Source organism: Zalophus californianus, chromosome 8, assembly GCF_009762305.2.
Source record: "Zalophus californianus isolate mZalCal1 chromosome 8, mZalCal1.pri.v2, whole genome shotgun sequence".
NCBI lineage: Eukaryota > Metazoa > Chordata > Mammalia > Carnivora > Otariidae > Zalophus > Zalophus californianus.
The window spans coordinates 128,189,533-128,211,539 of record NC_045602.1 but is presented as its reverse complement, the minus strand read 5'-3'; the positions used below and the strand labels follow the sequence as shown (position 1 = coordinate 128,211,539).

The 22,007-nt window shown below is 41.0% G+C and overlaps 1 long non-coding RNA gene across 1 annotated transcript; it reads left to right on the top strand.

Moving 5' to 3' along the window:
* The first annotated feature begins 7 nt into the window (after positions 1-7).
* Positions 8-17,142, top strand: LOC113938271. The gene is made up of 4 exons (XR_003524873.2): positions 8-238; positions 4,591-4,705; positions 5,124-5,241; positions 17,073-17,142. It is a non-coding gene; the product is annotated as an uncharacterized LOC113938271 (long non-coding RNA).
* The last annotated feature ends 4,865 nt before the right edge of the window (positions 17,143-22,007 follow it).

Below are 22,007 nucleotides of genomic sequence, written 5' to 3'. Positions count from 1 at the left end.
CTGACATCACTTCCGTTTGGGGGAAGGCCCTGCGACGCTCCCCCTTCCGCGAGCGCGGAGTGCGCACGCGGCAAACTGGGAGGTGGTTTCGGGGGACGGAGTCGGTGGCCGGCTGAGCTTCGATGAATTTCTTTGTCTTGGTCGCTGGCCGCGGCGTGCGCCGTGCGGAGGAGGTTCGCTGGCGGAGCTCTGTGTCTGCATTTGCGGACAAAAGTTGTGGAAGAAATGGCAATAAACGGTTAGCAGGGATTGCTACTGGGTAGTAGAATTAAGTGATTTTTATTTTCTTCTTAGATTTTTTTCCACAATCTTTTCTTTTTAATAAAAAAGAAAAGTTAAACAAAACTAAGACTACCTAACACTTATAAAGCAGTTAACTGCGTCCAGAGAACTGATTACTTTTACATGCATTAACTAATTTACTCACCATAGCAACCCTAGCAGAAGATACCATTACTGTGGGCGTTTTACATATGGGGAGACTGAGACACGGAAAGGTTCCCAAGGCCACCCAGCCAAGATTACAACCCAGGCAGTGGCTCCAGAGTCCGGAAAGTGGGTCCCAGAGCTTACCAGAAGCTTTTCCTCTCCTTTCTGAGTGTGGAAATCTTGGCTCGTAACTGCAGCTTATGATCACCTCCTCTAGGCAACTTTCCCTTAAACATCCCCTCAAACGTGTAGTTCTCCCAGACTACCCATCCTTGGTAGCTATTTGCTCCTGTGTGCCTGTGATTTGTACCATTTTCAAGTGTACAGTTCAGTGGCATTAATTACATTCACGATGTTGGCAACCATCACTACTGTATGTTTCCAGAATTTTTTTCATGAGCACAAATGAACTCTATAACCATTAAGCAACAGGTCCCCATTCCCCTCTCCCCAGTCCTGATAACCTCTCATCTGCTTTCTGTCTCTGTGAATTTGCCTATCTTAGATATTTCATATAAGTTGAACTTTACAATATTTATCCTTTCGTGTCTGGCTTACTTCCCTTAGTATTTTCAAGGTTTATCCATGCTGTATGTAGCCTGTGTCAGAACCTCACTGAGGCTGAATGATGTGCTGGTTGAATGTACATACCACATTTGGTGTATCCATTGGTCAGCTGAGGGGCACTTGGGTTGCTCCCACCTTTTGGCTATTGTGAATTCTGCTGCAATGAACAGTGACCTACAAGGATATATTTGAGTCTCTGTTTTCAGTTCTTTTGGGTATATACCTAAGAGTGAAATGGCTGGGTAAAATGAAAATTCTAATGTTTAGCTTTGTGAGGAACCACCAAACTATTTTCCACAGTGGCTACACCATTTTACATCCCCACTAGTAATGTATAAGGCTTCCAGTTTCTCCACATCCTTGGCAACACTTGCTGTTTTCCTCCTTTTTTAAATTTTATTTATTTATTTATTTGTTTTGTATTGTAGCTTCAGGTGTCTTTTAATGGTGGTTCTGATGGTGGTGAGTTTCATACCCTAGCCTCAGACACTGAGTCTTGTGAATGAAGAATATCTATCACTTTGAGTGTTATTTCTTTACCTATGGATCCTAATGGAAGGTCTACCTCTCATACGCACGTAGACACAAAGTGTTTTTATACAGTTATAGGGGCCTCATTGACCCCCTGAAGTTCATCCAATCATCCCAAGTTAAATTCCTTGTCCCAGGCAATAGGAGAGAATTGATCTGATTCATCTTCTGTCCACTTCTCTTCACTTCTGCTCTCACCACCTCATTCAAGTCACCATCTTCTCTCAACCGGATATCTGCAGCAACAGATTGGTCTCCCAGATTCTCCTCTTGCCTCTCTTCAGTCCATTCTCCACACAATAGAGAGATCTTTCACAAACCTAAATCCTATTGCCTCGATCCCCTACGGTACGCTTAGAATAAAATCCTGACTCCTTCTGAGCAACATGATCTATCTCTTGCCTACCCCATCAACTTCTACTACTACTCTCCCCTTGTTTCCTCTACTCCAGCCACATTGGCCTTCCTATTACCCACACAAGCCAATCTCATTCCCACCTAAGGACCGTTATGCGGACTTTTCCCGCTACCCAGAATGCTGTTCCCTTCCGTCAGTGTGTGACTGGCTCATGCCCATCCTCTGATCACCCCATAAACCAGCAGCACCCATCTTGCAGTCACACCCTATCCCATCCCTCTTATTTCCCTCCTAGCACTTAGCACTCTTTGAGATAATTTTATTAGTTAATTTAGTGAACTTGTGTATAGTCTGCCTTACTAGATGTGAGCTCCAGAAGGGTGAGGGCTTTGTCTGACTTGTTCACTGCTGTATCCCAAGTGCTTAGTATAGTGCTTGGCACATAGCAGGCACTTAGTGAATGCCAGGTGAATAAACAAGTGAATGAATGTCTTTACATGTTTTTGAATCGTTTTCGGATGTATATCAGGTCTGTATGCCCATGTTTGCTCAGTTCAAATAGACCTTATATCAGCTCTGGCTGACATCATTACCTGAGCTCTGGAGGGCAGGAAGCATGTCCAACTCTTGGGCCATAGAGCAGTGCTGCAATTTCACCATCTATAATGAAGGACCAACATTTTAAATTTCCAGTCCAGGGGTACCTGGCTGGCTCAGTTGGTAGAGCATGTGACTCTTGATCTCGGGATTGTGAGTTTGAGCCCCACCTTGGTTGTAGAGATTACTTAAAAATTTTTTAAAAATAAATTAAAATAAATTTAAACAAAATTTCCAATCTGCTGCAGACTGGTACTTACGTGAAATACAATGAAATATTATAGCAATGCCAGTTTGCTAGAAAACTTTCTAAAATCTTATTCTCAATTTCTGTACTTTATTGTCCTGAACAGGTAATAAAGTTTACAAACGGGCACCAGGTACAGTCCATATTTTGAGTCAAACTGTCATTCGAGCTCAGCACAACACATGGTAGATGTCAGTGTTTAGAGCATTTCCTCGAACTCTTCGAAAACCAAGACAACAACATCACACTGGATTAAAGGCAAAGATGGACACGAACAGACTTTGTTTACTATAAAACATCAAATAATGCCAATTGTTAGAGCAGTGCTGTCCATTGGAATTTTCTGCAGCAATTAAAATGTCTTATATCTGTCCTGTCCAACAGGGTAACCACTAGCCACGTGGGGACTGATTTTTCCATTTTTTATTTTATTTAAGTTAAATAGCCACCTGTGGCTAGTGGCAAATATTTTCGATAGTGCAGCTATATCAAGTTATGTCTTTGAAAATACAGTCCTCCATCTCCTTTAGAACCTGATATCCTATCAGTGTCCAAGATCTATCTTACTCTACTGCCTAAATGTTGGTCCAGTCAGACCTTCCCCCATTCCCCAATTCAGTGGATGACAACTCCATTCAAGGAACCATGCGTACTTGATTTCTCCCCCTCCTTTACCACCCCCATCCAACTCCCATTCTTCATATCCTTTCAGTATTACCTCCATCTCACAGCTCCCTCTAATTCTCCCCATCTCCCCCATCACCATATCCCACCTGGAAAGCAGCCTCATAACCAGCTTCACTGGGGCCAGTCTGGTTCACCATTCTCATCCTCCCTGCCTCGGTGAAAAGTCTTGAGTGACTTCCATTGTTTTTTTTATTTTTGGTTTTAATTATTATTTTTTTACTTCCATTGTTTTTTAGGATAAAGACAAACCTCCTCCTTCTGGGCCTGTAAGCCCCTCCTTGGTCTGGCCCCATTCCCACTCCCAACCCCTACATAGGTCAAATTCCATCTTTTTCTTTTTTTTTTTAAATAGAAGTCTATCATGATCTGTGTAATTCTTTGGAGCACCAGACACAGTTTTAATTTTACTTTCATTTGTTGTGAGTTGGTAAGTGGTCTTTCCCACTAAATCATCAGCTCCATGAGGACCAAGACTAGGTCTGTTTTTGCTCACCGTTTTATTCTACCTAGCCTGGCAGGATGATATTTGGTATCAGGGTAGGTTAGCAGAGTGTTTGAGCTCACAGCTTGTGGAAGTTGCTCTCTAGGTTCAAATCCCCGGCTTCAACTCTTACTAGGTGCGACTTTGGCGAATTACCTTCCCTGTGTATCTGTTTTCTCACCTGTAAAATGGCAGTAGAGTAACACCTACCTCTTAGAGTCTTAGATTACATATTTAAAACAGCGCTTGGCACACGGTAAGCACTGGATAATGTCAGTTATTATTAAATGAGTATAAATCATTATTATATAAATGAAGACAGGTATCCCGTAATTTTTGAAAGTTTACGTTACACCACTTCGCTTTTATGAAAGGCCTGCATCAGTTACCTGTTTGCGCTAACAGAAAGAAATCAGAAGGGGCGCCTGGGTGGCTCAGTCATTAAGCATCTGCCTTCGGCTCAGGTCATGATCCCAGGGTCCTGGGATCGAGTCCCACATCGGGCTCCCTGCTCGGCAGGAAGCCTGCTTCTCCCTCTCCCACACCCCCTGCTTGTGTTCCTGCTCTCGTTATCTCTCTCTATCAAATAAATAAATAAAATCTTAAAAAAAAAAGAAATCAGAAGAGGATATTTGCTTTTGGGAAAAAAAAAAAGGCAAAAAGCAAAAATAGCTCTCAACATTTGTTTTGCAGCCAGCAGTTACAGAGCCAGTGCGGCCCCGGCAGCGAGAGTGGTGCCACCAAGCTCCTTCCCCAGGACTTCACTCAGCATCTCAGCATCCAGGTGCCAGAGCTTTGAAATGTGTCTGTGAGTATCTACTTTATCTCAGCTTATTCTCTGCATCCGTTGCCATGATGTGTCATAAGGTATCAGAAGAACCTAAAGGGTTATTTTTTGGGGGGTCTGGAACACAAAAAATTTTCCATATAAACTTAACAGTAATTGCTCCTTCACGTTAAGACATTTCCACTTACAGTAGAAATTCTCTACTTTGGAAGAGCAGGAAACCTGTATGTGGACTCTGCCTCCCTATTAGGATCCTCCAGTCAGGGGCACATGGGTGAGACTGGGGGTGCTAGAGAAGGTAGAAGGGACCTGCTCCTTGTTTGCTGAACATTCCTGCGAGTGTCACTCCAACAGCAATTCTTCTTCCTAGAAATGACCGTTTGTTCCAGTTTCCAGCTGGTTCTAGTTCGCAGGTTTTTATCATTCTTTTTTAATACAGCACCAGCTTCACTGTACCTGCTCAGAGCACTGGCAACAGCTGAGTGGCGCTACCTCCTCCACCACAGTTGGAGTCCCGGCCCCATGAGAATTTCCTCTGGGTTCAGAGACACCAGCAGGTTAGTGCCTCTCTGCTGCATTGGCCCCCTTCTCTAAACTCCTTAGTTTTGGTGTTTCCAGCCTCTTCCAGATGTCCTCCCAACTCATGGCTGCTCCCTGCAATTACTACTCAGTGTCCCTTCTTGCCTTTTATGGTGTTAACCCCTGGTATGTTTACTTTTCAAGTATGTTCACAAAATCTTTGATTTCCTCCCTTCAAGAGGTAGAGCTGAATTCCCCCCCTCAAGTGTAGGCTGTACTTAGTGACTTGCTTCTAAACAATAGAATGTGGGGACAGTGTTGGAGTTCATAAAAAACAGTGGCGGGCGCCTGGGTGGCTCAGATGGTTAAGCATCTGCCTTCAGCTCAGGTCATGATCCCAGAGTCCTGGGATCGGGTCCTGCATCGGGCTCCCTGCTCCTTGGGAGCCTGCTTCTCCCTCTGCCTCTCTCTCTCTCTCTCTCTCTCATGAATAAATAAATAAAATCTTAAAAAAAAAAAAACTTAGTGGCTACACTTAGTACTTCCTTGAATCACATGCTCTGGGAGAAGTGTGTTGTGCCACTAAGTGTGTTGAGGACGCTCTCGCAGGCTATGCAAAGGCCCATGTAATGAGGAATGAGGCCTCCTGGCAACAGCCAGTAAGAAACTGAGGCCTCTGCCATGTGAGGAAGATACCATTTTTTTTAAAGATAGTATTTATTTATTTGACAGAGAGAGAGAGAGCACAAGCAAGGGGAGTGGCAGGCAGAGGGAGAGGGAGAAGTAGACTCCCCGCTGAGCAGGGAGCCTGATGCGAGGACCCTAGGATCATGACCTGAGCCAAAGGCAGATGCTTAACTGACTGAGCCACCCAGACAAGAAATAATGAGTGTTGGGAAGGATGTGGAGAAAAGGAAACCCTTGTGCACTGTTGGTGGGAATGTAAATTGGTGCAGCCACTGTGCAAGACAGTATGGATGTTTCTCAAAGAATTAAAAGTAGAACTACCATATAATCCAGCAATCCCACTTCTGGATATTTATCCAAAGGAAGCAAAAGTACTAACTTGAAGAGATGTCTGTTCATATTCATAGCAGCATTCTTAACAATAGCCAAGACATGGAAACAACCTAAGTGTCTACTGATGTATAAATGGATAAAGAAAATGTGGTGTATATATACACAGTGGAATATTATTCAGCCATAAAAAAGAAGGAAATCTCACCATTTGCAACAACATGCATAGACCTTGAGGGCATTATGCTAAGTGAAATGTCAGAGAAAGACAAATATTGTATGATCTCACTTATTTGTGAAATCTGCAAAAAAAAAACAAACCCAAACCAAACCCTCCCCTCCAAAAAACCAAACTCATAGATACAGTGAACAAACGGGTGGTTGCTAGAGGTGTGTGTGTGGGGCGGGGTAGGGGGTGGATGAAATGGGCGAAGTTATAAAATAAATAAATCATGGAGATGTAATGTAAGCATGGCTACTATAGTAAATAATGTCGTATTTGTATATTTGAAAGTTCCTAAGAAAATAAACCTTAAATGTTCTCAAAGAAAAAAAAGTATAACTGTGTAGTGATGGATGTTAACTAGACTTAAGTTATTGATCATTTCACAGTGTATACAAATATAAAATCCTTATGTTGCACACATGAAACTAATATAATGTTATATGTCAATTATATCTCAATTAAAAAAAAGAACTATAAACCAGGTGAATTAGCTACTTATTTCTAAGTAACAAATAACCCCCAAAAGTCAGTGGCTTAAAACAAACATCTGGAACCTTGCAGTTTGTACGGGTGAGGATTTCAGAAGTGCTGTCGCTACAGGGTTGTGGCTCAGGGTCTCCCGTGAAGTTGTGGTCACAGCGTCAGCAGGGGCTACAGTCATCTGAAGGCCTACCTGAGACTGGAGAGAGAGCTCATGCTCTCTTTATCTCAAATAAGTAAATAAAATCTTTTAAAAAGAGAGAGAGAGAGATTAACATTTTTTTTTTTAAGATTTTATTTATTTCAGAGAGAGAGAGTGCACGTGTGCAAGCATGAGCAGGGGGAGAGGGAGAGAGAGAGAAGCAGACTCCCCGCCAAGCAAGGAACCCAATGAGGGGCTCGATCCCAGGACCCCGGGATCATGACCTGAGCTGAAGGCAGCCACTTAGCTGACTGAACCACGCAGGTGCCCCAGAGATCAACTTTTAAATCAATAGACTGAGTAAAGCAAATTGACCTCTATAATGCAAGGAAGCCTCATCGAAGCAGGTGAAGGCCTGAATAGAACAGAAGACTGACTCTTCACTGAGTAAGAAAGTATTCTTCCAGTCTGACAGGCTTCATTGAACTGAAACGTCCACTCTTCCTGATTTTGCTGCAACTCCCAGCCTTCAGACTCAAACTGGGACGTTGGCTCTTCAGATTTTGGATTTGCTAGCTCCATAATCGTGTGAGCCAATTCCTTATCCTAAATCTCTCTCTCGCTCTCCCTGTCCCTCTCCCACCCTCTCTCTGTCTCTATGTGTGTATATATCTATAGATATCTCTAAATGGATGAGATAGATAATCTCCAGACCTGAAGGCTAAGTCCAGAAACCGTGGCCAAATCACTCCACAGTCTCCTTTGGTTGAATTGGTACCACTGCTGCTTCCAAATACTGTGATTTATCCCCTGACCACAAGACCAGGGGCCACTGTTGCCTCTGAAGCTGAGAGTTTCTGCTGCCGCGCTGGTGAGGGTGGATTCCAGCTCTGGCTCCCAGCTTCTTGTGGAAGACCAGCACTGATGCTTCTGATTGACAGAGGCTAGGTCACAAGCCTGTACTCCAGCTGCAGAGCCTCTGCGAAAGTGATTATCTAGTCTCAATGTTAGAGAGGCATGAATTGATGAAATGGGATATTCCCAAACACTGGTAGGGGAAGGAGTCCAAGAATGTTGAGCAGCCATAAAGGGTAACAGATATTCGTTGCAGCAGGCTGGAAGGACAGAAGATGTTGAGTTTCTGAATAGTCAAGACCTACACCTCTCACTTCTGTCACACCCTGGGGAGCAGCAGGTCTCTTGATAGGGGTCAATGCATGGACAGACTCGGAGCAAAGGAAGTAGTTGCTAAGAGTAGAGCCATCTAACTCAGATGTGGCATGGTTTTGGACTCGGTCTCTGAGCAAATCAGCAGTAATCATTGAGCAGAAAGCTAAAGGGCCTTTCCCAATTTTCTTGTATTATGGGAAGCTGGGTTGTTGTTATTTTGTTTTGTTTGCATGATTCCAAGAGTTGGGAAAGAACCCCCCCAAAAAAGTTGACATTAGATTTACTGCCAAACCTGGTGAATGTAGACAATCAAAGGAATTCAAAGCTGATTTCTCTTTTGATAAAAGGGCAGGTAGAGTGACCAGACTCCTTTCATCCTTTTGCTCCACATCACCATTACATAGCTTCTACTACACTGGTCAAAATGGCTGCTGAAGCTCCAGCCATCAGGGCTCATTCCAGCAAGCATGAAGGAAGAGGGAGGGTAAGAAGAACTCATATTCTCCCCTTAATCACACTTCCAAGAGGTCATATAGATGACTTTTGCTTCCATCTCATTGGCCAGGACTTAGTCTGTGGACACTCCTACCTGCAAAGAGGCTGGCAAATGTAGATTTTATTCTGAACAGCCATATGCCCAACTAAAAATGTAGAGTTTTACTGCTAAGGAAAAAGTGGATAATGGCTATTGAGGGCAACAGGAAATTTCTGTCACAGTCAAGAGGCACATACACTAAAATGCTAGCCACAATTATATCTGGAAGGTGAAAATACAGATGATTTTTAGTTACTTTATAGTTTTCCCTACTACTTGATTTAAAAAAAACTAACCATATGTTTATAATCAGAAGGGAAATAGGCATTGCCACTCTTTCCAATCTGAAGGGGAAAACACAATATGAATAAAATAAGTGGTAAAATGATGTACCAGAACTAAGGCAATTTTTAAAGAAATACCTCTGCTCTCAGGAGGGCTTATGCAATGTTCCCAAGGAAATAAAACTTCCCTGGAAATGCAGCTCCCTTTAGCAACCCGATCATGGTTCTCTCCACCTACAGATAAGATCTTGTCCTCCCCAGAATGCCACAAGGATCTGTTTGGACTTGTCATGGCACAAGGCATCTTTGGCACTGACTTATATATTCTTGCCTTAGTCCTCGTATCACCTGACCACATTCCATGGGTGCCGGGCATCTCCCTGCACTGTGAATGCTGCCGTATGGGCTGCAACTTCACTAAATATTTATTAGATGGTGTCAAATCCAGGCTGTCTTCACATCTTAATTCCCCTAAGTGATTTGCAGTTGATAAGATCTGATTAGACGTGGAAACCTTGACAAACTTGCTGAAGAATGAGCAAGTCCTATGAGATCCTTGGCGGTCAAAGATGTTGAGAGCTTTGGAGATTTGCTGCACTTGTATAAAATCCATCTTGACTTTCATTCCCATTCTCCCCCTCACCATCCCCACCTAGTTTCTTATCTCCTCTCCAAATCAGAGTCTTCGAAGATCAGGGAGAGAAGACTTCTTTTCCTCCTTGGGGGTCTGACATCAACCCCAGAACTTTAGCTGAGAACTGAGACTCCACCCAATTCAAAGCAGAGTTTCCAACTGATTTTTATTCTCAGAGAGTCAAGGTGGATGTTAATAATTGATGTTGAGCGATATTCTACTACTAAATAGTGGCACCAACTCAAGATCAGTTTACTAACATAATATTTTCTTATGTTCTGGAACAAAAACAGACACGGGGGATATTGCCATCTCCTTCCCTTCTCCCTCCCCAGAGGTACCCATTCTCATGAATTTGAAGTGTTAACCTTCCTGTGGGTGCTGCTATATCCCCATTTTACAGGTGAAGAATATGAGGCACAGGGAGATAAAGGAATTTGCCCAAGGTCACACCCTTACGGAGTTGGTGAACTAGTACAGACAGGTAATAAGTCAGATGAAGGAAAGACTGCAGGTTGATAAGAGGGACTGGGGCATGTGGTCAGGGAAGTCAGCTCTGGAGAGGCGACCGTGTTCCAAAGCTGAGAACTGAAGAGCCACTAAGTGAGATTTCTAGGAAGAAAGAACAAGAGCAAAGGTTCCAAAGTGGGAAGGAACTTGGGCAAAGTGGCTGCCCCTCTAGCGGCTGTCTTGGACCTGGAGGATGATGCTGGTGCATCAGTAAGCTTGAAACATAAAGGTCATGTAGGTCTTGAACTACTGATCTACGCTACATTTATGAATGAAGCCAAATTATCTTCTGTGTTGTTTAAGCCCTGTTGTTTGGTTTGGGTTGTTGTCACATGTTAACTGCAACTAATCCTAATTGTTCCATTGTCCCTTCCTTCTGTGAATTCAAATTGAGATGTATGCACGTATACAGAGCCATTGTATTGACCCTATACCTGTCTCATTTTTGTTTCTACCCCTTGATTTCTTCATCTTTTTTAAAGCAAGTTATAGTCATAGTGTAGTTCTGCTTTGTGGTCTTAGAAATCATTTTATTGAGGGCACCGGGGTGGCTCAGTCGGTTGAGCGACTGCCTTCGGCTCAGGTCATGATCCTGGAGTCCCAGGATCGGGCCCCGCATCGGGCTCCCTGCTCAGTGGGGAGTCTGCTTCTCCCTCTGACCCTCTTCCCTCTCGTGCTCTCTATCTCTCATTCTCTCTCTCTCAAATAAATAAATAAAATCTTTAAAAAAATCATTTTATTGCAAGAAACAAATACCTATTGAAGTTAGATTATAGAAAGACTTATTGCAAGCCTGGGTGGCTCAGTGGGTTGGGTGTCCGACTCTTGATTTCAGCTCTAGTCATGATCTCAGGGTTGTGGAATCGAGCCCCATGTCCAGCTCTGTGCTGAGCCTGGAGCCTCCTTGGGATTCTCTCTCTCTCTCTCCCCCTGCTCCTCCTCCTGCTTGCTCTCTCACTCTCTCTCTCAAAAATAAAATAAAATAAAATAAAATAAAATAAAATAAAGGGGGTGTCTGAGTGGCTCAGTCAGTTAAGCGTCTGCCTTCGGCTCAGGTCATGATCCCAGGATCCTGGGATTGAGCCCCACATCGGGCTCCTGCTCAGCATTGGGCTCTCTGTCTGCTTCTCTATCTCCCTCTGCCCTTCCCCTCCATTCATGCTCTTTCTCTCTCAAATAAATAAAATCTTAAATTTTTTTAAAAAGAAAGATTTATTGAAAGGCATCAGATGTCTCAAGGAAATAACAATATAAACGTTATTAAGCACTTATGTTTTAAAGATCATTCTATGATTTACACACATTAACATATTTAATTCTCACAATAGCCTTATGAGTAGATCAATACCCCAATTTTTTAAACAGCTTTATTGAGATATAATTCATATACCACATTTTTCACCCATATAAAGCAACATCACCAAAATCAATTTTAGAACATTTTCATCAGATAAAAGCCCAAGAGAAACGCCATACTCTTTAGCTATCATCCCCAATCTTCACACACACTCCGGTCCTAGGCAACCGCTAATCTACTTTTTGTCTCTATGGATTTGCCTACTCTGGAAAATTCGCATAAATGGAATTTTATAATATATGACTAGTTCCTTTCTCTTAGCATGTTGTAGCATGTACAGCATTTCATTCTTTTATAAATGGCTAAGTAATATTCCATTGTGTGGATGTGCCACATTTTGTTCATCAGTTGATGGGCATTTGGGTTATTTCCTTTTTTTTTTTTTGGCTGTTATGAATAATGTTACTATGAACATACATGAACAAATTTTCAGATGGACATATTTTAATTTTCTTGGGTACTACGAGTGGAATTGTTGGGTCATATGTTAACTCTATGTTTATATTTTTGAGGAACTGCCAAACTCATCAAAACAACATTAGGATCATCAGATTGGAAGTCGGCTTACTGTAATTACTCACTGAAGCAGTGGGAAGGGGATATGGCCAACAAGTGAACAGCTTCTAGATCGTTTGCCCAGAAATGACACATGTCACTTCTCATCTTTTATTGGTCAAGTTAAGTCATACATTCACACCCAATATCAAGGGGGCAGGAAAGCACAGTCTTACCTAACATGCAGAAAGGGGAAAGAACTAGAAACATTTACAGAAGGATGCTAATAGCCGCTGCAGTGAATGTTGTATAGAAAGACTTAGGAAAGGCCTCTATGAGGGGATGATGTTTACTCTGAGACTGGAAAGATCAGAAAGAGCCTGTTAGAGATGATCAGGGAAAAGAGATACTCAACATCACTAATCATTAAGGAAATGTAAATTAAAACCATGAGGAACACTTCACACCCACCAAGATGGCTCTATGGTTGACCCTTGAACAACACAGGTTTGAACTGTGTGACTCCACTTATACGTAGATTTTTTTCTTTTCTTTTCTTTTTAATTTTAAAGATTATTTATTTATTTGAGATAGAATGTGAGACAGAGGGAGAGCATGAGCGGGGGCAGGGGTTGCAGAGGGAGAGGGAGAAGCAGGCTCCCCTCTGAGCAGGGAGCCTGATGGTAGGCTTGATCCCAGGACTCTGGGATCATGACCTGAGCCCAAGGCAGTCGTTTAATTGATTGAGCCACCCAGGTGCCCCACGTGGATTTTTTCCCCACAAATACAGTAGAATATGGTAAATGTATTTTTTTCTTTTCTTTTCTTTTCTTTTCTTTTCTTTCTTTCTTTTTTCTTTTCTTTTCTTTCTTTCTTTCTTTCTTTCTTTCTTTCTTTCTTTCTTTCTTTCTTTCTTTCTTTCTTTCTTTCTTTCTTTCTTTCCTTCCTTCCTTCCTTCCTTCCTTCCTTCCTTCCTTCCCTCCCTCCCTCCCTCCTTCCCTCTTTCTTTCTTCCTTCCTTCCTTCCTTCCTTTCTTCCTTCCTTCCTTCCTTTCTTCCTCCCTCCCTCTTTTTCTTTCTTTCTTCCTTTCTTCCCTCCTTCCTTCCTTCCTTCTCCTTCCTTCCTTCCTTTTCTTTCTTTCTTTCTTTCTTTTCTTTCTTTCTTTCTTTTCTTTCTTTCTTTCTTTTCTTTCCTCTCTCTTATGTAAGCTCTACAGCCGACATGGAGCTTGAACTCATGACCCCAAGATCAAGAGTCACATGCTTTACCAACTGAGCCAGCCAGGCACCCCTATTTTCTCTTTCTTATGATTTTCTTAATAACATTTTCTTTTCTCTAGCTCACTTTATTGTAAGAATGCAGTATATAATACATATAACCTACAGAATATGTGTTAATTGACTATGTTATCAGTAAAGCTTCCAGTCAACATTAGGCTATAAGTAGTTAAGTTTTGGGGGAGTCAAAAGCTATATGCAGATTATTGACTGCATGGGGGGGTCAATGCCTCTAACCCTTCAGTTGTTCAAGGGTCAACTGTAATTAAAAAAAAAAAAAGATACAGACAATAACAACTGTTGGCAAGAGTGTGGAGAAATTGAAACCTTCATATGCTGGTGGGAATGTAAAATGGTGCAGCCACTCTGGAAACAGTTTGGCAGTTCCTCAGAAAAGTTATAAAACAGTTATCAGGGACGCCTGGGTGGTTCAGTTGGTTAAGCGTCTGCCTTCGGCTCAGGTCATGATCCCAGGGTCCTGGGATCCAGCCCCACCTCGAGACATACATTGGGCTCCCTGCTCGGCAGGGGGTCTGCTTGTCCCTTTCCCTCTGACCCTCCCCCCTGCTCATGCTTGCTCACTCTCACTCTCTCTCTCTCAAATAAGTAAATAAAATCTTTATATAAAAAAAGAGTTATCAGAGGACCCAACAATTCCACTTCTAGGTATATGCCCAAGAGAATTAAAAACACATATCCACACAAAAACTTATACATGAATGTTCCTAGCAGCATTATTCATGGTAGCCCCAAATAGAAACAACCCAAATGTCTATCACCTGATAAATGAATAAACAAAATATATATATATAATATATTTATAAATATACATATATATGTTACATATACTGGAATATTAGTCGCCAATAAAAACAAATTAAGTACTGACACATGCTATAGTATGGAGGGACCTGGAAAACATTATGCTCAGTGAAAGAAGGTGGCCACATATTTTATGATTCTATTTGTATAGGAGGTCCAGAATAGGCAAATACATAGAGACAGAAGGTAGATTAGTGGTTGCCAGTGGCTGGTGAGAGGAAAGAGTGGAATGCTGATGGGTTTGTTTTGGGGATGGTAAAATGGTTCTGGAATTAGATAGGGGTGATGGTTGTACAACCTTAGGGGTATACTAAAAACTGCTGAATTGTACACTTTAAAAGGGTGAATTTCTTTAAAGGAGTGAATTTTATGGTGTGTGAATTGCATCTCAAATATAGATAGAGTAACAACTTATAACCCATTAAGTAAAAGGGAAAAATAAAGAAATTGAAAGTCTGATGGGGAAGGAGATATTACCTACTTTCAGAGTAACTTTTTACAAAAATACCTAATAAGTAAAAGGAGAAAAGAGTAACTATACAGATGGAGAGACTGGCAGATGCCACCTTAATCAAATGACCAAAGTGAACATGATTAGCAATGGCACAAATCACAATCATGTGCCACCTGATTGGATGGGAGGAGAACACAGCATCGTTGGTGTTTGATTTTCCTGCCAAAGGTGCATAACCTGAATCTAATTGTGAAGAAACCTTAGTTAAACCCAAATGGAAGAACATGCCACAAAATAATTGGCCTGCAACCTTCAGAAGTGTCAAGTACAAGAAAGTTGAGGCAAGACTGAAGAACTGTTCCAGAGAGAGACTAAAGAGAGAGCAATCTAAATGCAAAGATTTTTTTTTTCAAGTAGGCGCCACGTCCAATGTGGGACTCAAACTCATGACCCTGAGATCAAGAGTCCCACGGCCCACTGACTAAGCCAGCCAGGCACCCCTAAATGCAAAGATCTTTTCACTGCCAAGGACATTATTGGACAAATTGGCGAAACTTGACAGGTTGTCTGAGGTTTGGACAGTAGTAGTCTATCATATTAATATTCTTATTTGGATGGTTGTATTATGAAGAAATCCCTTATTGTAGGAAATACACACTAAAGTATTTGAAGGTGATGAAGTAACAAGTCAGCATTTATTCTCAAATGGTTCAGGAGGAAAAAAAAACTTGTCAGAACCATATTTATAACTTTTGTTTGAGATTGTTTTAAAAAATTCATGTTCTGGGGTGCCTGGGTGGCTCAGTTGTTAAGCGTCTGCTTTCAGCTCAGGTCATGATCTCAGGGTCCTGGGATCAAGTCCCGCATAGGGCTCTCTGCTCGGCTGGGAGTCTGCTTCTCCCTCTCCCACTCCCCCTGCTTGTGTTCCCTCTTGCTGTCTCTCTCTCTCTGTCAAATAAATAAGTAAAATCTTTTAAAAAAATTCATATTCCAAGGGTGCCTGGCTGGCTCAGTCAGTAGAGTTTGTGACTCTTGATCTCCGAATTGTGAGTTCAAGCCCCACGTTGGATGTAGAGATTACTTAAAAATAAAATCTTAAAAAAAAATTCATATACCAATTTCCAGTGAGGTTTCATACTTTCTTACTTACTCATCTTTTCTTCACCTCACAATCTCCCTTATATTTATTTAATATGAATGATATCTACCACTTATTTGACACAGAAATTCTTTATGCACATGTGACAACATGCATAAAAAATCTTGTTGTGTATTGTATCACTTAGAGCTCAGAAACCAGTACTGCTTAACTCAAGCAGGAAAAAGTATTGACAAGAAGGACATGAGGTATGTGACTTGCTCTACTGGAAACAGCTCCTTCGCTTAATAAATATGTGTTGATCTTGTGCAACTGACTTAACCACTCTGTGCCTCAGTTTATGCATCCATAAAATGGAGGAAATTATAGTACCTACTGCATAAAATTGTTGTGGGGGTTAAATTAACTAATACATATAAAACACTTGCAACAGTGCCCCACACATCGTTAGTGCTTCATAAATGTTATTTATTATCATTAACTGACTTTCCAAAGAAGCCAATGAGTGGCCAATGCAGGATTTGAATCCAAGTCCATTTGAAACCAAAACCTGAGCTCCTTACTATGACAGCCCTTTTTCACAATGTTAACTCAGCACGATTCTCCCCCTTTTCTCCTAAATGCTGGTGAAACCCAAGGGATGTTCCTTCTCCCATCCCACTAGCAATTACTTCCTTTTGCATTCTCCTGAGGTTTATAAACAAAAACTTGTCAAGCCGGCTGGTCCCTCTGGAAGCAGTTTATGCCCACACCCTGCAAAAGCTTTTGCCTCACTGGTATACTTCGTTTACTTTGGGTAATGCTATTCTTTTAAATAGAGAGGACATTTAACCTAAGTAATACTATCCATGGTCTTTGATCTAGGCATGCAGCAGCTGCAGCTGTGAGGTAACAATGCTTGCATCATGCAATATCTGCCTGCCTTGTGTCTAAGCATTATCCTTCCTTCTCATATTTGATATGAAAATATTGGGTCAATATCTGAAAGAGTAATGCAGTTCCCTGGAAGATGTTGCATTAATCATTTAAAAAAAATATTCTATATTTTATAATGTTTTGGTATCTTAAAAAGCTTTCAGTAGGGGAGAGCCTGCTCCCCCCCAGGGCTGCTCGGTTCTTAGAGACAGACAGCAGAGGGCTCAACTGGAAGCACATTTTTCATATGCAAGCCAACCAATCCCTAGTTTATAGCTCCAAGGTCCTCTAACTGGAATCCACCAAGCCTGTGTTTCCCCTGCCTGAAATCGTCCCAGAGCCAGGTACCAGGCAACTAGAGAGCACCCCTATAGCCCAGAGCCCATTGACATTATTCAAACTAGCTAGTCCTAAATCCGGGCGTTCCCCTCCCCACTCTCTTCTGCCACCAGGTGACATCAATACTTGGCGCTTCTTCTGTGGCTCTGCATGGCGCATGGTTATCCCCCTGTAAGACCTGTGAGTACAATAAACTTTTTCCTTCAAGAAGAAGAGCCTCATTCTCATTTCTTCCTGTGGCTACACCAGCTTTACCATACTATCTCCAACACTTACATTCTCAGAACAGGTATTATAATTGATTTTTTTTCCCTAAAAAATACACTGGATTTATATTTATTGTTACAACACTATTGATGCATGTTAATTATACCTAAATGAAAATATATAGTACAGAACACTGTTAGACTCTAAGGAAAATTTAAGACAAAAGATAACACCTATGTCATACTATTTCAATTAAACCATCACTTTCCTTTTCAAGTCTGCCTTCTAACTTTGTTCCACATACATTCCTCTTTATATGATTAACAAGAAAATATTAATTATCTACACTAAATACAGTGCTCAAATTCATAAAACACTTTCTTCTATCTCATTTTGAGACCTTAAAAAGAAAAGGAGTGATTAGAGAAACATGATGGAAACTAGAAGAGAGTAGTGCCCAGATGCCCAAGAAGGAAAATATTTCTAGAAGGGGGTGATGGGCCATGTCAAATGCTAGTGAAAGATCCAGCAACAAGAGATCTGAACATGCTCATTGTATTTAGCAATGTGTTTTAATAAAGTATTGGCAAATCTTTCAATAAGTTTGGCTGTGAGAAGGAAGAAGGAAGAAAATGTGATGGAGATGGAGATGCAATGAGACTAAGGGATTTGTTTTGGTTTTGCTTTTTAGATAAGAAAGACTTAAGAATGTTTAATTTTTATTTATTTTTAAAGATTTTATTTATTTATTTTTGTGAGAAAGAGAGAGCATGAGCAGGGGAGTGGCAGAGGGAGAAGCAGACTCCCTGGGATCCCAATGCAGGGATCCTGATGCTGGACTCGATCCCAGGACCCTGGGATCATGACCCGAGCCAAAGGCAGATGCTTAACCGACTGAGCCACTCAGGTGCCCTGACTTAAGAATTTTTAGATAAAGATTGGGAGAATCTAGTTGAGAGCTAATGCCTAGATATCCAGAAGAGAAAATGAATCATTGGTAGTGTAAGTTTTATATGAAGGAGAGGAGATAAGGGTTGGTTTCAATAGGATAGACACCAATCACTCCTGTGCAAACAGGAAGAAGATTGGTTCAGATGTAGGTGGGTTATTGTTTTTGTTTTGGGAAGATGAGTGAGTTTTTCAATATAGACACTGACAAAGCAGATAGCTGAAATTTTGATTGACAAGTACAATCAAAATACAAATAGTCATCAGCGTTTATGGTATTGGAAAGAGTGTTCTTGAAATGATAGACCATAACGTTTTGCTGAATATAGAAAGGCATGAAAGATGGAGAAAGCTGGTGGAAGGGGAGAAACTAGATGGTTAAATAGATTGGAGGTCTGATTAGCTAGAATAGTCTCAGTGAGTCATGAAATATGGAGGTTGGAAGGGTTGTGGCCAGAATGTAAAATGATGTTTTGGATAGGTTTATTTTTAATGTCAAGACCTAGTATATGGTATTAAGAAGGGATGACTGCAGTAGGATGGAGGAGAAGGTCACTAGAAATGAGAAGGTCCTACAACTGAATGACCAGGATCTTGGATTAGCTGTTTGTATGAATGTTGAGGTCACCAGGATGATGAGTTGGAGGAGAACACATGAGCCAGGTGCTCATATGTGGTAGATAAAGGCAGTGGGTAGGAAACAACAGGGTCATGACTGAATGACCTCCCTCCTGAACTCTATTCTTGAATTTCCAGATGTCTGGCCAATATCTCCACTTAGATGTCTAATAGACATCTTCAACAATGTGGTCATGCCTAGAAACAGGGGGGACTAGAAAAAGTCTTTTTTGTGGGCACATAATTAGCCTAAAAATAAAGTTGGGGTTCTATTGCAATAAAAAAATTGGAAAGTGGATATCATTAGACAATAAATGGTCTCTCCCACATTGTGTAGCACTCATATTACCAGATTTTTACAACAGTGAAAATTCAGGTAGCCTCAAAAGTTAAGGGGAGTATCCAGAATATACAAAGAACTCTTAGAATTCAAAACTAAAAAACAACTCAATTTTAAAGTGAGGAAAGGACTTGAATAGACATTTCTCCAAAGAAGATATACAAATGACCAAAAAGTACATGAAAAGATGCTTGATATCATTAGTTATTAGGGAAATGCAAACCAAAATCATGAGATACCACTTTACACTCACTAGGATAGCTGTAAATTTAAAAAAGGAAAATAACAATCATTGGCAAAGATGTGGAGATCTGAGAATACTTGTACATCACCGTGGGAATGTAAAATGGTTCAGCTGTGGAAGATAGCTTGGCAGTTCCTAAAAGAGGTAAACATAGAGTAACCATGTGACTCAGCAATTCAACCCCTAAATATATACCCAAAAGAACTGAAAATAGTTTTTTGAGAGAATTTAAAAACAAATTCTTGTACATGAATGTTCATAGCAGCATTGTTCACAATAACCAAAGGTGAAAACAACCCAAACATCCATAAATAGATAAGTGGATAAACAAATTGTGATATAGCCATACAATGGAATATTATTTGGCTATAAAAAGGAATGAAGTACTAATACATGTTACAATATGGGTGAACCTTGAAAAAATTATGTTAAGTGGATGAAGTCAAACATCAAAGGTCACATATTGTATGATTCCATTTATACGAAATATCCAGAATAGGTAAATCCATAGACACAGAAAGCAGACTGATGGCAGCCAGAATTTGGGGAGAGAGGGGGGGAATGGGGAGCAACTACTTAATGAATACAAAGTTTCCTTTTGGAATGATGAAAATGTTTTGGAACTACTATATAGAGGTGGTGGTAGCTCAACACTGTGAAAGTACTAAATGCCACTGAAGTGTTCAGTGTAAAGTGGTTAATTTTATGTGAATTTCATCTCAATTTTAATAAAAAGAAAAAATTAAGCGGAAGAGAAGAGTTTTAGTATTAAGAATGATAGAAAAATCATTTATCAAGATACAGCAGATTTTTTAACTGATTACGTGTGTTCTCACTATATAGAGTATTTCAAACACAACACAAAGTGTAAGTGCCAAATTTCTTTTCTGCTATGGAAAGACAAGCCTGTGTTAGGAAAACAGTTTCGTGCTTTTTGACAGTTGTGGAGTTTGAAAACCCAGTGATAAAGAATTTTTCTCCATCACCATCAAGAAGAAAGAAAAGATGAAGAAGAAGGTGGGAGCACCTGTCTGGCTCAGTTGAAAGAGCATTTGACTCTTGATTTTGGGGTCATGAGTACGAGCTCCACAATTAATTAAATAAATAAATTTAAAAAAAAGGAAGAGGAGGAGAGACAGACAGACAGAGGAAGTGAGGGAGTAATAAAAAAGTTGGTTTCCCATAATGCAATATATGTTAAGAAAAAAAAGAAGATAGCAGGAGGGGAAGAATGAAGGGGAGTAAATCGGAGGGGGAGACGAACCATGAGAGACGATGGACTCTGAAAAACAAACTGAGGGTTCTAGAGGGGAGGGGGGTGGGGGGATGGGTTAGCCTGGTGATGGGTATTAAAGAGGGCACATTCTGCATGGAGCACTGGGTGTTATGCACAAACAATGAATCATGGAACACTACATCAAAACCTAATGATGTAATGTATGGTGATTAACATAACAATAAAAATTAAAGGAAAAAAAGTTGGTTTCCCATCTAAGTGTAAAGTACTAAGAAACAGATTTTTCCCCTGGTATGAGAAAGAAAAACTCTGTGTTCTAAAAGACAATGATTTCTAACCTAGAATTCTGTACCCAGCCAAATTATCCATGAAGCATGAAGATAGAATAAAGACATTTCCAGATATGCAAGGTCTCGAAAATTTCTCTTCTAGGCCACTTTCTCAGAAAGTGAGTGGAACATGAAGGAGAAAACCATGAAAAAGAAACTCACGGCATCCAAGAAACAGGAGATCCAACCCAGGAAAGAGGCAAGAGAAAGTGCTGCTGCCACAGCTGCCCAGCAGGCCTGGAGAGGAACCAGTCCCAAACAAAGCAGAAGAACAGAGAACTGCAAGGTGGGGGAATGTATCCAAAAAAAAAAAAATTGAAAATAAGGTGATAGATTACCTGATATGTTTGAATCTCTAGAGAGGAAATTTCAGTTTCTGTCAGAGATTTTGTGGATGGATTGGTGATAAATACACAGAAAACTAAGTGTAGCCAATTTGTTGAACAGATGGGAACTCTGGGGTGTAGGAAGAAAAGAAGTTTATTCTCGGATGCAAAGTTTATTCTTTGCATATTCAAATTGTTCTTCCCCCATACCCTTGAGTGAAGTGTAGGGCAAGTCTCATGGCTTTTTATGTCACTCTCAGGTAGTAAAATTCTCTTGGTCACTTAAAACCTCCAAACAACCTTGGTTCAGTAATTCAGAAGTCCACGCTCATGCATTAAGCTGAACCATATGAAGTTGCCATTTGTGTGAGTCAAAAATGGTTGAATATTGGCAATTTCATTTGATTCACTCTAATAAGAGTCAAAACTCCCAAATTTATTTAAAATAAAATAATCTCTCCCTCTGCCACATAGACCTCCTTTAGACTGGCCGCCTGAGGTAAGAGAAGGAGGCCCAGCGGGCTTCTTTACTTCCCCGCAAGGCCTTCCAGCGTCCTTTTCCACCAGGAGACTGTCTCTGGTTCCTCCTGGGTAGAAGAGGCCTGTGTAGACAGAGAGAAGATGCAGTATGGCACTCTCTGACCATGGTAGAGGTTCACAGTGGACTCTTCCTCTTTCAGGGTGCTTTTGACTTGTGTGATTTTTCCAGGACACTCCTCCATCCCCGATCCCTGAGCTCTGATCTGCTTTAGGGGTGGGGCCTTGCTCAACCAGAACCCCTTGAATTTTTTTTTTTTTT